We start from the raw sequence: 13,441 nt of genomic DNA, 5'->3' as shown, positions 1-13,441 counted from the left end.
CCGCGGTGTCTCCTTCCAGTGAGTGTGTCCCGCGGTGTCTCCTTCCAGTGAATGCGTCCCGCGGTGTCTCCTTCCAGTGAGTGTGTCCCGCGGTGTCTCCTTCCAGTGATTGTGTCCCGCGGTGTGTTTCCATCCAGTGAGTGTGTCCCGCGGTGTCTCCTTCCAGTGAGTGTTTCCCGCGGTGTCTCCTTCCAGTGAGTGTGTCCCGCGCTGTCTCCTTCCAGTGAGTGTGTTCCGCGGTGTCTCCCTCCAGTGAGTGTGTCCCGCGGTGTCTCCTTCCACTGAGTGTGTTCCGCGGTGTCTCCTTCCAGTGACTGTGTCCCGCGGTGTCTCCTTCCAGTGAGTGTGTCCCGTGGTGTGTCTCCTTCCAGTGAGTGTGTCCCGCGGTGTCTCCTTCCAGTGACTGTGTCCCGCGGTGTCTCCTTCCAGTGAGTGTGTCCCGCGGTGTCTCCTTCCAGTGAGTGTGTCCCGTGGTGTCTCCTTCCAGTGAGTGGACCCCACGGTGTCTTCTTCCAGTGAGTGTGTCCCGCGGTGTCTCCTTCCAGTGAGTGTGTCCCGCGGTGTCTCCTTCCAGTGAGTGTGTCCCGTGGTGTCTCCTTCCAGTGAGTCTGTCCCGCGGTGTCTCCTGCCAGTGAGTGTGTCCCACGGTGTCTCCTTCCAGTGGGTGTGTCCCGCGGTGTCTCCTTCCAGTGATTGTGTCCCGCGGTGTGTTTCCATCCAGTGAGTGTGTCCCGCGGTGTCTCCTTCCAGTGAGTGTGTCCCGCGGTGTCTCCTTCCAGTGAGTGTGTCCCGCGCTGTCTCCTTCCAGTGCGTGTGTTCCGCGGTGTCTCCTTCCAGTGAGTGTGTCCCGCGGTGTCTCCTTCCACCGAGTGTGTCCCGCGGTGTCTCCTTCCAGTGACTGTGTCCCGCGGTGTCTCCTTCCAGTGACTGTGTCCCGCGGTGTCTCCTTCCAGTGAGTGTGTCCCGCGGTATCTCCTTCCAGTGAGTGTGTCCCGCGGTGTCTCCTTCCAGTGATTGTGTCCCGCGGTGTCTCCTTCCAGTGAGTGCGTCCCGCGGTGCCTCCTTCCAGTGAGTGTGTCCCGCGGTGTCTCTTTCCAGTGAGTGTGCCCCGCGTTGTCTCCTTCCAGTGAGTGTGTCCCGCGGTGTCTCCTTCCAGTGAGTGTGTCCCACGGTGTCTCCTTCCAGTGAGTGTGTCCCACGGTCTGTCTCCTTCCAGTGAATGTGTCCCGCAGTGTCTCCTTCCAGTGAGTGTGTCTCGCGGTGTCTCCTTCCAGTGAGTGTGTCCCGCGGTGTCTCCTTCCAGTGATTGTGTCCCGCGGTGTGTTTCCTTCCAGTGAGTGTGTCCCGCGGAGTCTCCTTCCAGTGAGTGTGTCCCGCGGTCTCTCCTTCCAGTGAGTGTGTCCCGCGGTGTCTCCTTCCAGTGAGTGTGTCCTGTGGAGTCTCCTTCCAGTGAGTGCATCCCGCAGTGTCTCCTTCCACTGAGTGTGTCCCGCGGTGTCTCCTTCCAGTGAGTGTGTCCCGCTGTGTCTCCTTCCAGTGAGTGTGTCCCGCGGCGTCTCCTTCCAGTGACTGTGTCCCGCGGTGTCTCCTTCCAGTGACTGTGTCCCGCGGTGTCTCCTTCCAGTGAGTGTGTCCCGCGGTGTCTCCTTCCAGTGAGTGTGTCCCGTGCTGTCTCCTTCCAGTGAGTGTACACCGCGGTGTCTCCTTCCAGTGACTGTGTCCCGCGGTGTCTCCTTCCAGTGAGTGTGTCCCGCGGTGTCTCCTTCCAGTGAGTGTGTCCCGCGGTGTCTCCTTCCAGAGAGTCTGTCCCGCGGTGTCTCCTTCCAGTGAGTGTGTCCCGCGGTGTCTCCTTCCAGTGAGTGTGTCCCGCGGTGTCTCCTTCCAGTGAATGCGTCCCGCGGTGTCTCCTTCCAGTGAGTGTGTCCCGCGCTGTCTCCTTCCAGTGAGTGTGTGCCGCGGTGTCTCCTTCCAGTGACTGCGTCCCGCGGTGTCTCCTTCCAGTGAGTGTGTCCCGCGGTGTCTCCTTCCAGAGAGTGTGTCCCTCGGTGTCTCCGTCCAGTGAGTGTGTCCCGCGGTGTCTCCTTCCAGTGATTGTGTCCCGCGGTGTCTCCTTCCAGTGAGTGTGTCCCGCGGTGTCTCCTTCCAGTGAGTGTGTCCCTCGGTGTCTCCGTCCAGTGAGTGTGTCCCGCGGTGTCTCCTTCCAGTGAGTGTGTCCCGCGGTGTCTCCTTCCAGTGAGTGTGTCCCGCGGTGTTTCCTTCCAGTGAGTGTGTCCCGCGGTGTCTCCTTCCAGTGAGTGTGTCCCGCGGTGTCTCCTTCCAGTGAGCGTGCCCGCGGTGTCTCCTTCCAGTGAGCGTGTCTCGCGGTGTCTCCTTCCAGTGAGTGTGTCCCGCGGTGTCTCCTTCCAGTGAGTGTGTCCCGCGGTGTCTCCTTCCAGTGAGTGTGTCCCGCAGTGTCTCCTTCCAGTGAGTGTGTCCCGCGGTGTCTCCTTCCAGTGAGTCTGTCCCGCGGTGTCTCCTTCCAGTGAGTGTGTCCCGCGGTGTCTCCTTCCAGTGAATGCGTCCCGCGGTGTCTCCATCCAGTGAGTGTGCCCCGCGGTGTCTCCTTCCAGTGAGTACGTCCCGCGGTGTCTCCATCCAGTGAGTGTGTCCTGCAGTGTCTCCTTCCAGTGAATGTGTCCCGCGGTGTCTCCTTCCACTGAGTGTGTCCCGCGGTGTCTCCTTCCAGTGAGTGTGTCCCGCGGTGTCTCCTTCCAGTGAGTGTGTCCCGCGGTGTCTCCTTCCAGTGAGTGTGTCCCGCGGTGTCTCCTTCCAGTGAATGCGTCCCGCGGTGTCTCCTTCCAGTGAGTGTGTCCCGCGGTGTCTCCTTCCAGTGAGTGTGTCCCGCGGTTTCATTCCAGTGAGTGTGTCCCGCGGTGTCTCCTTCCAGTGAGTGTGTCCCGCGGTGTCTCCTTCCAGTGAGTGTGTCCCACAGTGTCTCCTTCCAGTGAGTGTGTCCCACAGTGTCTCCTTCCAGTGAGCGTGTCTCGCGGTGTCTCCTTCCAGTGAGTGTGTCCCGCGGTGTCTCCTTCCAGTGAGTGTGTCCCGCGGTGTCTCCTTCCAGTGAGTGTGTCCCGCGGTGTCTCCTTCCAGTGAGTGTGTCCCGCGGTGTCTCCTTCCAGTGAGTCTGTCCCGCGGTGTCTCCTTCCAGTGAGTGTGTCCCGCGGTGTCTCCTTCCAGTGAATGCGTCCCGCGGTGTCTCCTTCCAGTGAGTGTGTCCCGCGGTGTCTCCTTCCAGTGAGTGCGTCCCGCGGTGTCTCCATCCAGTGAGTGTGTCCCGCGGTGTCTCCTTCCAGTGAGTACGTCCCGCGGTGTCTCCATCCAGTGAGTGTGTCCTGCGGTGTCTCCTTCCAGTGAATGTGTCCCGCGGTGTCTCCTTCCACTGAGTGTGTCCCGCGGTGTCTCCTTCCAGTGAGTGTGTCCCGCGGTGTCTCCTTCCAGTGAGTGTGTCCCGCGGTGTCTCCTTCCAGTGAGTGTGTCCCGCGGTGTCTCCTTCCAGTGAATGCGTCCCGCGGTGTCTCCTTCCAGTGAGTGTGTCCCGCGGTGTCTCCTTCCAGTGAGTGTGTCCTGCGGTGTCTCCTTCTAGTGAGTGTTTCCCGCGGTGTCTCCTTCCAGTGAGTGTGTCCCGCGCTGTCTCCTTCCAGTGAGTGTGTTCCGCGGTGTCTCCCTCCAGTGAGTGTGTCCCGCGGTGTCTCCTTCCACTGAGTGTGTCCCGCGGTGTCTCCTTCCAGTGACTGTGTCCCGCGGTGTCTCCTTCCAGTGAGTGTGTCCCGTGGTGTGTCTCCTTCCAGTGAGTGTGTCCCGCGGTGTCTCCTTCCAGTGACTGTGTCCCGCGGTGTCTCCTTCCAGTGAGTGTGTCCCGCGGTGTCTCCTTCCAGTGAGTGTGTCCCGTGGTGTCTCCTTCCAGTGAGTGGACCCCACGGTGTCTCCTTCCAGTGAGTGTGTCCCGCGGTGTCTCCTTCCAGTGAGTGTGTCCCGCGGTGTCTCCTTCCAGTGAGTGTGTCCCGTGGTGTCTCCTTCCAGTGAGTCTGTCCCGCGGTGTCTCCTGCCAGTGAGTGTGTCCCGCGGTGTCTCCTTCCAGTGAGTGTGTCCCGCGGTGTCTCCTTCCAGTGAATGCGTCCCGCGGCGTCTCCTTCCAGTGAGTGTGTCCCGCGGTGTCTCCTTCCAGTGAGTGTGTCCCGCGGTGTCTCCTTCCAGTGAGTGTGTCCCGCGGTGTCTCCTTCCAGTGAATGCGTCCCGCGGTGTCTCCTTCCAGTGAGTGTGTCCCGCAGTGTCTCCTTCCAGTGAGTGTGTCCCGCGGTGTCTCCTTCCAGTGATTGTGTCCCGCGGTGTGTTTCCATCCAGTGAGTGTGTCCCGCGGTGTCTCCTTCCAGTGAGTGTTTCCCGCGGTGTCTCCTTCCAGTGAGTGTGTCCCGCGCTGTCTCCTTCCAGTGAGTGTGTTCCGCGGTGTCTCCCTCCAGTGAGTGTGTCCCGCGGTGTCTCCTTCCACTGAGTGTGTTCCGCGGTGTCTCCTTCCAGTGACTGTGTCCCGCGGTGTCTCCTTCCAGTGAGTGTGTCCCGTGGTGTGTCTCCTTCCAGTGAGTGTGTCCCGCAGTGTCTCCTTCCAGTGAGCGTGTCTCGTGGTGTCTCCTTCCAGTGAGTGTGTCCCGCGGTGTCTCCTTCCAGTGAGTGTGTCCCGCGGTGTCTCCTTCCAGTGAGTGTGTCCCGCGGTGTCTCCTTCCAGTGAGTGTGTCCCGCGGTGTCTCCTTCCAGTGAGTCTGTCCCGCGGTGTCTCCTTCCAGTGAGTGTGTCCCGCGGTGTCTCCTTCCAGTGAATGCGTCCCGCGGTGTCTCCTTCCAGTGAGTGTGTCCCGCGGTGTCTCCTTCCAGTGAGTGCGTCCCGCGGTGTCTCCATCCAGTGAGTGTGTCCCGCGGTGTCTCCTTCCAGTGAGTACGTCCCGCGGTGTCTCCATCCAGTGAGTGTGTCCTGCGGTGTCTCCTTCCAGTGAATGTGTCCCGCGGTGTCTCCTTCCACTGAGTGTGTCCCGCGGTGTCTCCTTCCAGTGAGTGTGTCCCGCGGTGTCTCCTTCCAGTGAGTGTGTCCCGCGGTGTCTCCTTCCAGTGAGTGTGTCCCGCGGTGTCTTCTTCCAGTGAATGCGTCCCGCAGTGTCTCCTTCCAGTGAGTGTGTCCCGCGGTGTCTCCTTCCAGTGAGTGTGTCCCGCGGTGTCTCCTTCCAGTGAGTGTGTCCCGCGGTGTCTCCTTCCAGTGATTGTGTCCCGCGGTGTGTTTCCATCCAGTGAGTGTGTCCCGCGGTGTCTCCTTCTAGTGAGTGTTTCCCGCGCTGTCTCCTTCCAGTGAGTGTGTTCCGCGGTGTCTCCTTCCAGTGAGTGTGTTCCGCGGTGTCTCCTTCTAGTGAGTGTGTCCCACGCTGTCTCCTTCCAGTGAGTGTGTTCCGCGGTGTTTCCATCCAGTGAGTGTGTCCCGCGGTGTCTCCTTCGAGTGAGTGTGTCCCGCGCTGTCTCCTTCCAGTGAGTGTGTTCCGCGGTGTCTCCCTCCAGTGAGTGTGTCCCGCGGTGTCTCCTTCCACTGAGTGTGTCCCGCGGTGTCTCCTTCCAGTGACTGTGTCCCGCGGTGTCTCCTTCCAGTGAGTGTGTCCCGTGGTGTGTCTCCTTCCAGTGAGTGTGTCCCGCGGTGTCTCCTTCCAGTGACTGTGTCCCGCGGTGTCTCCTTCCAGTCAGTGGACCCCACGGTGTCTCCTTCCAGTGAGTGTGTCCCGCGGTGTCTCCTTCCAGTGAGTGTGTCCCGCGGTGTCTCCTTCCAGTGAGTGGACCCCACGGTGTCTCCTTCCAGTGAGTGTGTCCCGCGGTGTCTCCTTCCAGTGAGTGTGTCCCGCGGTGTCTCCTTCCAGTGAGTGTGTCCCGTGGTGTCTCCTTCCAGTGAGTCTGTCCCGCGGTGTCTCCTGCCAGTGAGTGTGTCCCGCGGTGTCTCCTTCCAGTGAGTGTGTCCCGCGGTGTCTCCTTCCAGTGAATGCGTCCCGCGGCGTCTCCTTCCAGTGAGTGTGTCCCGCGGTGTCTCCTTCCAGTGAGTGTGTCCCGCAGTGTCTCCTTCCAGTGAGTGTGTCCCGCGGTGTCTCCTTCCAGTGAATGCGTCCCGCGGTGTCTCCTTCCAGTGAGTGTGTCCCGCGGTGTCTCCTTCCAGTGAGTGTGTCCTGCGGTGTCTCCTTCCAGTGAGTGTGTCCCGCGGTGTCTCCTTCCAGTGATTGTGTCCCGCGGTGTGTTTCCATCCAGTGAGTGTGTCCCGCGGTGTCTCCTTCTAGTGAGTGTTTCCCGCGGTGTCTCCTTCCAGTGAGTGTGTCCCGCGCTGTCTCCTTCCAGGGAGTGTGTTCCGCGGTGTCTCCCTCCAGTGAGTGTGTCCCGCGGTGTCTCCTTCCACTGAGTGTGTCCCGCGGTGTCTCCTTCCAGTGATTGTGTCCCGCGGTGTGTTTCCATCCAGTGAGTGTGTCCCGCGGTGTCTCCTTCTAGTGAGTGTTTCCCGCGCTGTCTCCTTCCAGTGAGTGTGTTCCGCGGTGTCTCCTTCTAGTGAGTGTGTCCCGCGCTGTCTCCTTCCAGTGAGTGTGTTCCGCGGTGTTTCCATCCAGTGAGTGTGTCCCGCGGTGTCTCCTTCTAGTGAGTGTGTCCCGCGCTGTCTCCTTCCAGTGAGTGTGTTCCGCGGTGTCTCCCTCCAGTGAGTGTGTCCCGCGGTGTCTCCTTCCACTGAGTGTGTCCCGCGGTGTCTCCTTCCAGTGACTGTGTCCCGCGGTGTCTCCTTCCAGTGAGTGTGTCCCATGGTGTGTCTCCTTCCAGTGAGTGTGTCCCGCGGTGTCTCCTTCCAGTGAGTGTGTCCCATGGTGTCTCCTTCCAGTGAGTCTGTCCCGCGGTGTCTCCTGCCAGTGAGTGTGTCCCGCGGTGTCTCCTTCCAGTGAGTGTGTCCCGCGGTGTCTCCTTCCAGTGAATGCGTCCCGCGGCGTCTCCTTCCAGTGAGTGTGTCCCGCGGTGTCTCCTTCCAGTGAGTGTGTCCCGCGGTGTCTCCTTCCAGTGAGTGTGTCCCGCGGTGTCTCCTTCCAGTGAATGCGTCCCGCGGTGTCTCCTTCCAGTGAGTGTGTCCCGCGGTGTCTCCTTCCAGTGAGTGTGTCCTGCGGTGTCTCCTTCCAGTGAGTGTGTCCCGCGGTGTCTCCTTCCAGTGATTGTGTCCCGCGGTGTGTTTCCATCCAGTGAGTGTGTCCCGCGGTGTCTCCTTCTAGTGAGTGTTTCCCGCGGTGTCTCCTTCCAGTGAGTGTGTCCCGCGCTGTCTCCTTCCAGGGAGTGTGTTCCGCGGTGTCTCCCTCCAGTGAGTGTGTCCCGTGGTGTGTCTCCTTCCAGTGAGTGTGTCCCGCGGTGTCTCCTTCCAGTGAGTGTGTCCCGCGGTGTCTCCTTCCAGTGAGTGTGTCCCGTGGTGTCTCCTTCCAGTGAGTGGACCCCACGGTGTCTCCTTCCAGTGAGTGTGTCCCGCGGTGTCTCCTTCCAGTGAGTGTGTCCCGCGGTGTCTCCTTCCAGTGAGTGTGTCCCGTGGTGTCTCCTTCCAGTGAGTCTGTCCCGCGGTGTCTCCTGCCAGTGAGTGTGTCCCGCGGTGTCTCCTTCCAGTGAGTGTGTCCCGCGGTGTCTCCTTCCAGTGAGTGTGTCCCGCGGTGTCTCCTTCCAGTGAGTGTGTCCCGCGGTGTCTCCTTCCAGTGAGTGTGTCCCGTGGTGTCTCCTTCCAGTGAGTCTGTCCCGCGGTGTCTCCTGCCAGTGAGTGTGTCCCGCGGTGTCTCCTTCCAGTGAGTGTGTCCCGCGGTGTCTCCTTCCAGTGAATGCGTCCCGCGGCGTCTCCTTCCAGTGAGTGTGTCCCGCAGTGTCTCCTTCCAGTGAGTGTGTCCCGCGGTGTCTCCTTCCAGTGAGTGTGTCCCGCGGTGTCTCCTTCCAGTGAATGCGTCCCGCGGTGTCTCCTTCCAGTGAGTGTGTCCCGCGGTGTCTCCTTCCAGTGAGTGTGTCCCGCGGTGTCTCCTTCCAGTGATTGTGTCCCGCGGTGTGTTTCCATCCAGTGAGTGTGTCCCGCGGTGTCTCCTTCCAGTGAGTGTTTCCCGCGGTGTCTCCTTCCAGTGAGTGTGTCCCGCGCTGTCTCCTTCCAGTGAGTGTGTTCCGCGGTGTCTCCCTCCAGTGAGTGTGTCCCGCGGTGTCTCCTTCCACTGAGTGTGTTCCGCGGTGTCTCCTTCCAGTGACTGTGTCCCGCGGTGTCTCCTTCCAGTGAGTGTGTCCCGTGGTGTGTCTCCTTCCAGTGAGTGTGTCCCGCAGTGTCTCCTTCCAGTGAGCGTGTCTCGTGGTGTCTCCTTCCAGTGAGTGTGTCCCGCGGTGTCTCCTTCCAGTGAGTGTGTCCCGCGGTGTCTCCTTCCAGTGAGTGTGTCCCGCGGTGTCTCCTTCCAGTGAGTGTGTCCCGCGGTGTCTCCTTCCAGTGAGTCTGTCCCGCGGTGTCTCCTTCCAGTGAGTGTGTCCCGCGGTGTCTCCTTCCAGTGAATGCGTCCCGCGGTGTCTCCTTCCAGTGAGTGTGTCCCGCGGTGTCTCCTTCCAGTGAGTGCGTCCCGCGGTGTCTCCATCCAGTGAGTGTGTCCCGCGGTGTCTCCTTCCAGTGAGTACGTCCCGCGGTGTCTCCATCCAGTGAGTGTGTCCTGCGGTGTCTCCTTCCAGTGAATGTGTCCCGCGGTGTCTCCTTCCACTGAGGGTGTCCCGCGGTGTCTCCTTCCAGTGAGTGTGTCCCGCGGTGTCTCCTTCCAGTGAGTGTGTCCCGCGGTGTCTCCTTCCAGTGAGTGTGTCCCGCGGTGTCTTCTTCCAGTGAATGCGTCCCGCGGTGTCTCCTTCCAGTGAGTGTGTCCCGCGGTGTCTCCTTCCAGTGAGTGTGTCCCGCGGTGTCTCCTTCCAGTGAGTGTGTCCCGCGGTGTCTCCTTCCAGTGATTGTGTCCCGCGGTGTGTTTCCATCCAGTGAGTGTGTCCCGCGGTGTCTCCTTCTAGTGAGTGTTTCCCGCGCTGTCTCCTTCCAGTGAGTGTGTTCCGCGGTGTCTCCTTCCAGTGAGTGTGTTCCGCGGTGTCTCCTTCTAGTGAGTGTGTCCCGCGGGGTCTCCTTCCAGTGAGTGTGTTCCGCGGTGTTTCCATCCAGTGAGTGTGTCCCGCGGTGTCTCCTTCTAGTGAGTGTGTCCCGCGCTGTCTCCTTCCAGTGAGTGTGTTCCGCGGTGTCTCCCTCCAGTGAGTGTGTCCCGCGGTGTCTCCTTCCACTGAGTGTGTCCCGCGGTGTCTCCTTCCAGTGACTGTGTCCCGCGGTGTCTCCTTCCAGTGAGTGTGTCCCGTGGTGTGTCTCCTTCCAGTAAGTGTGTCCCGCGGTGTCTCCTTCCAGTGACTGTGTCCCGCGGTGTCTCCTTCCAGTGAGTGGACCCCACGGTGTCTCCATCCAGTGAGTGTGTCCTGCGGTGTCTCCTTCCAGTGAATGTGTCCCGCGGTGTCTCCTTCCACTGAGTGTGTCCCGCGGTGTCTCCTTCCAGTGAGTGTGTCCCGCGGTGTCTCCTTCCAGTGAGTGTGTCCCGCGGTGTCTCCTTCCAGTGAGTGTGTCCCGCGGTGTCTTCTTCCAGTGAATGCGTCCCGCGGTGTCTCCTTCCAGTGAGTGTGTCCCGCGGTGTCTCCTTCCAGTGAGTGTGTCCCGCGGTGTCTCCTTCCAGTGAGTGTGTCCCGCGGTGTCTCCTTCCAGTGATTGTGTCCCGCGGTGTGTTTCCATCCAGTGAGTGTGTCCCGCGGTGTCTCCTTCTAGTGAGTGTTTCCCGCGCTGTCTCCTTCCAGTGAGTGTGTTCCGCGGTGTCTCCTTCTAGTGAGTGTGTCCCGCGCTGTCTCCTTCCAGTGAGTGTGTTCCGCGGTGTTTCCATCCAGTGAGTGTGTCCCGCGGTGTCTCCTTCTAGTGAGTGTGTCCCGCGCTGTCTCTTTCCAGTGAGTGTGTTCCGCGGTGTCTCCCTCCAGTGAGTGTGTCCCGCGGTGTCTCCTTCCACTGAGTGTGTCCCGCGGTGTCTCCTTCCAGTGACTGTGTCCCGCGGTGTCTCCTTCCAGTGAGTGTGTCCCGTGGTGTGTCTCCTTCCAGTAAGTGTGTCCCGCGGTGTCTCCTTCTAGTGAGTGTTTCCCGCGGTGTCTCCTTCCAGTGAGTGTGTCCCGCGCTGTCTCCTTCCAGGGAGTGTGTTCCGCGGTGTCTCCCTCCAGTGAGTGTGTCCCGCGGTGTCTCCTTCCACTGAGTGTGTCCCGCGGTGTCTCCTTCCAGTGACTGTGTCCCGCGGTGTCTCCTTCCAGTGAGTGTGTCCCGTGGTGTGTCTCCTTCCAGTGAGTGTGTCCCGCGGTGTCTCCTTCCAGTGAGTGTGTCCCATGGTGTCTCCTTCCAGTGAGTCTGTCCCGCGGTGTCACCTTCCAGTGAGTGGACCCCACGGTGTCTCCTTCCAGTGAGTGTGTCCCGCAGTGTCTCCTTCCAGTGAATGCGTCCCGCGGTGTCTCCTTCCAGTGAGTGTGTCCCGCGGTGTCTCCTTCCAGTGAGTGTGTCCCGCGGTGTCTCCTTCCAGTGATTGTGTCCCGCGGTGTGTTTCCATCCAGTGAGTGTGTCCCGCGGTGTCTCCTTCCAGTGAGTGTTTCCCGCGGTGTCTCCTTCCAGTGAGTGTGTCCCGCGCTGTCTCCTTCCAGTGAGTGTGTTCCGCGGTGTCTCCCTCCAGTGAGTGTGTCCCGCGGTGTCTCCTTCCACTGAGTGTGTTCCGCGGTGTCTCCTTCCAGTGAATGCGTCCCGCGGTGTCTCCTTCCAGTGAGTGTGTCCCGCGGTGTCTCCTTCCAGTGAGTGTGTCCTGCGGTGTCTCCTTCCAGTGAGTGTGTCCCGCGGTGTCTCCTTCCAGTGATTGTGTCCCGCGGTGTGTTTCCATCCAGTGAGTGTGTCCCGCGGTGTCTCCTTCTAGTGAGTGTTTCCCGCGGTGTCTCCTTCCAGTGAGTGTGTCCCGCGCTGTCTCCTTCCAGGGAGTGTGTTCCGCGGTGTCTCCCTCCAGTGAGTGTGTCCCGCGGTGTCTCCTTCCACTGAGTGTGTCCCGCGGTGTCTCCTTCCAGTGACTGTGTCCCGCGGTGTCTCCTTCCAGTGAGTGTGTCCCGTGGTGTGTCTCCTTCCAGTGAGTGTGTCCCGCGGTGTCTCCTTCCAGTGAGTGTGTCCCATGGTGTCTCCTTCCAGTGAGTCTGTCCCGCGGTGTCTCCTGCCAGTGAGTGTGTCCCGCGGTGTCTCCTTCCAGTGAGTGTGTCCCGCGGTGTCTCCTTCCAGTGAATGCGTCCCGCGGCGTCTCCTTCCAGTGAGTGTGTCCCGCGGTGTCTCCTTCCAGTGAGTGTGTCCCGCGGTGTCTCCTTCCAGTGAGTGTGTCCCGCGGTGTCTCCTTCCAGTGAATGCGTCCCGCGGTGTCTCCTTCCAGTGAGTGTGTCCCGCGGTGTCTCCTTCCAGTGAGTGTGTCCTGCGGTGTCTCCTTCCAGTGAGTGTGTCCCGCGGTGTCTCCTTCCAGTGATTGTGTCCCGCGGTGTGTTTCCATCCAGTGAGTGTGTCCCGCGGTGTCTCCTTCTAGTGAGTGTTTCCCGCGGTGTCTCCTTCCAGTGAGTGTGTCCCGCGCTGTCTCCTTCCAGGGAGTGTGTTCCGCGGTGTCTCCCTCCAGTGAGTGTGTCCCGTGGTGTGTCTCCTTCCAGTGAGTGTGTCCCGCGGTGTCTCCTTCCAGTGAGTGTGTCCCGCGGTGTCTCCTTCCAGTGAGTGTGTCCCGTGGTGTCTCCTTCCAGTGAGTGGACCCCACGGTGTCTCCTTCCAGTGAGTGTGTCCCGCGGTGTCTCCTTCCAGTGAGTGTGTCCCGCGGTGTCTCCTTCCAGTGAGTGTGTCCCGTGGTGTCTCCTTCCAGTGAGTCTGTCCCGCGGTGTCTCCTGCCAGTGAGTGTGTCCCGCGGTGTCTCCTTCCAGTGAGTGTGTCCCGCGGTGTCTCCTTCCAGTGAGTGCGTCCCGCGGTGCCTCCTTCCAGTGAGTGTGTCCCGCGGTGTCTCTTTCCAGTGAGTGTGCCCCGCGTTGTCTCCTTCCAGTGAGTGTGTCCCGCGGTGTCTCCTTCCAGTGAGTGTGTCCCACGGTGTCTCCTTCCAGTGAGTGTGTCCCACGGTCTGTCTCCTTCCAGTGAATGTGTCCCGCAGTGTCTCCTTCCAGTGAGTGTGTCTCGCGGTGTCTCCTTCCAGTGAGTGTGTCCCGCGGTGTCTCCTTCCAGTGAGTGTGTCCCGCGCTGTCTCCTTCCAGTGAGTGTGTTCCGCGGTGTCTCCCTCCAGTGAGTGTGTCCCGCGGTGTCTCCTTCCACTGAGTGTGTTCCGCGGTGTCTCCTTCCAGTGACTGTGTCCCGCGGTGTCTCCTTCCAGTGAGTGTGTCCCGTGGTGTGTCTCCTTCCAGTGAGTGTGTCCCGCGGTGTCTCCTTCCAGTGACTGTGTCCCGCGGTGTCTCCTTCCAGTGAGTGTGTCCCGCGGTGTCTCCTTCCAGTGAGTGTGTCCCGTGGTGTCTCCTTCCAGTGAGTGGACCCCACGGTGTCTCCTTCCAGTGAGTGTGTCCCGCGGTGTCTCCTTCCAGTGAGTGTGTCCCGCGGTGTCTCCTTCCAGTGAGTGTGTCCCGTGGTGTCTCCTTCCAGTGAGTCTGTCCCGCGGTGTCTCCTGCCAGTGAGTGTGTCCCGCGGTGTCTCCTTCCAGTGTGTGTGTCCCGCGGTGTCTCCTTCCAGTGAATGCGTCCCGCGGCGTCTCCTTCCAGTGAGTGTGTCCCGCGGTGTCTCCTTCCAGTGAGTGTGCCCTGCGGTGTGTCTCCTTCCAGTGAGTGTGTCCTGCGGTGTGTCTCCTTCCAGTGAGTGTGTCCCGCGGTGTCTCCTTCCAGTGAGTGTGTCCCGCGGTGTCTCCTTCCAGTGGGTGTGTCCCGTGGTGTCTCCTTCCAGTGAGTGGACCCCACGGTGTCTCCTTCCAGTGAGTGTGTCCCGCGGTGTCTCCTTCCAGTGAGTGTGTCCCGCGGTGTCTCCTTCCAGTGAGTGTGTCCCGTGGTGTCTCCTTCCAGTGAGTCTGTCCCGCGGTGTCTCCTGCCAGTGAGTGTGTCCCGCGGTGTCTCCTTCCAGTGAGTGTGTCCCGCGGTGTCTCCTTCCAGTGAATGCGTCCCGCGGCGTCTCCTTCCAGTGAGTGTGTCCCGCGGTGTCTCCTTCCAGTGAGTGTGTCCCGCGGTGTCTCCTTCCAGTGAGTGTGTCCCGCGGTGTCTCCTTCCAGTGAATGCGTCCCGCGGTGTCTCCTTCCAGTGAGTGTGTCCCGCGGTGTCTCCTTCCAGTGATTGTGTCCCGCGGTGTGTTT

This window comes from Somniosus microcephalus, chromosome 33, assembly GCF_052327205.1.
Source record: "Somniosus microcephalus isolate GS21.2 chromosome 33, FLI_Smic_1.0, whole genome shotgun sequence".
NCBI lineage: Eukaryota > Metazoa > Chordata > Chondrichthyes > Squaliformes > Somniosidae > Somniosus > Somniosus microcephalus.
This window is presented reverse-complemented; position numbering follows the sequence as displayed.